Raw genomic sequence first — 1,460 nt, 5'->3', positions numbered from 1 at the left:
ATTTATTATCTATCTATCTATCCATCCATCCATTCATCCATCCATCATCTATCTATCCATCCATCCATCCATCCATCTATTTATTATCTATCTATCTATCCATCCGTCCATTCATCCATCCATCATCTATCTATCCATCCATCCATCTATTTATTATCTATCTATCCATCTGTCCATTCATCCATCCATCATCTATCTATCCTTCCATCCATCTATTTATTATCTATCTATCTATCTATCATCTATCTATTCCATCTATTATTTGTCTATCTATCCACTCATCTATCTACCTACCTTTCTACAAATAGGTAGGTAGACAGACAGGTAAATATTTCGATATGTAATGTCCCAAAAGTCTGAGTATAGTTTTGAGTTTTAATAAATGAAAAGTACACTAAGATTTCTGCAACATCTTTTGCTTGGTTTCATTAATATCCCAAGATATTTTATTTTATGTTTTTAAAAACATTATTCTGAGAAGGGGTCCTATAGGCTTCACCAGACTTCCCAAAGGGTCCATGACACTAAAAATGATAAAGAATCTCTGGAGTAGCAGTTTCTAAAGTCCTACTTGTCTCTAAATTATTGTGATGCCTCATCATCTAGATTGTAAGAGCTATAGAACAGGGACTTTTTCTCATAGTTTTGTTTCAAAGCAAGTGTCTTGGAGGGGGAAACTCAACAAGCATTTGAGCTCAGATCAGGTCCTTGGATGCCCCCTCAAAGGGTCTATGATGTTCCGGACCTGCTTCAGACCCACAACCCTTTCATACGGTTGTCATTGAGGGTTTCATGAGATGCCATGGTTGATGTAATTCATCATTTGGTGCTAACCTTCCCATGATGGGCTTTTCCAAACTTGGCTAGTTCTCAGCTGGCAGCTCCACCACTCATCCCCAGGTCTTTCTAGCATGGTAGGGCCTGCCTGAGCTTGCACTAGATTGGCACAGCCTCCAAGATCCTGGATTCACTTCTATGTTATGATGAGGCATTGCAGAAGGACTTTAGTTAAGAGCCTGGTGAATCCCCAAAGAAAGTCCATTTGAGAGGAACCTGGAGAACACTAGATAGCACATTTCATCTTGAAACTCAAAGCCCATTGAAAGAATGAGAGACAAATAGGCACCTGCCCAGATTTGCCCTTCAAGGATCCATTAGTGGTACTCTACTCCATCCCAGACAGGTAGATGCTTACTCAGCTCTCAAAGATGTCCTAGTAAAGACCGACCCCCTAGGGTCCTTAGCAAGCCGTACATTCCTGCACTTGGTGTCTGGAGCTTCTTTATGTCAGACAGTCATCTCTTTTCTCGGTACACCTCATCCATCCTATGTTTTACCAGAATTAGGGACTGGGAATGGACTTCTCTGCATTATTCAAGAATTGTCATGTCCACAAAGCTGCTGGTATATAGTGAGGGCTCTGGGCATCCAGCACAAGCACACTCTTCCCGCCCCCCCCC

General features: G+C 41.4%; 1 protein-coding gene and 1 long non-coding RNA gene across 9 annotated transcripts in view; one reads left to right on the top strand and one right to left on the bottom strand.

The window, feature by feature from the left end:
- The window catches only part of ZBTB7C (zinc finger and BTB domain containing 7C), a 161,130-nt gene that overhangs the window by 46,634 nt on the left and 113,036 nt on the right, over positions 1–1,460 (bottom strand). The gene's annotated exons all lie outside the window — the stretch shown is intronic.
- LOC138174380 (uncharacterized) overlaps positions 1–1,460 on the top strand; it is a 36,871-nt gene that overhangs the window by 4,986 nt on the left and 30,425 nt on the right. The window contains exon 2 of one of the 2 annotated variants that reach the window (XR_011171696.1): positions 1–191. This exon is cut by the window's left edge and continues 472 nt beyond it. The exons of the other annotated variant lie outside the window; for it this stretch is intronic. This is a non-coding gene — a long non-coding RNA (uncharacterized lncRNA). Of the gene's footprint in view, positions 192–1,460 lie in introns of those variants that run through there. 2 annotated transcript variants of the gene reach the window in all.

Source organism: Petaurus breviceps, unplaced genomic scaffold (genome assembly GCF_028583685.1).
Source record: "Petaurus breviceps papuanus isolate PSGF00001 unplaced genomic scaffold, PetGlider_PUasm1.0 131, whole genome shotgun sequence".
NCBI lineage: Eukaryota > Metazoa > Chordata > Mammalia > Diprotodontia > Petauridae > Petaurus > Petaurus breviceps.
The sequence above is the reverse complement of the archived record's forward strand: the minus strand, read 5'-3'. Positions and strand labels throughout refer to the sequence as shown.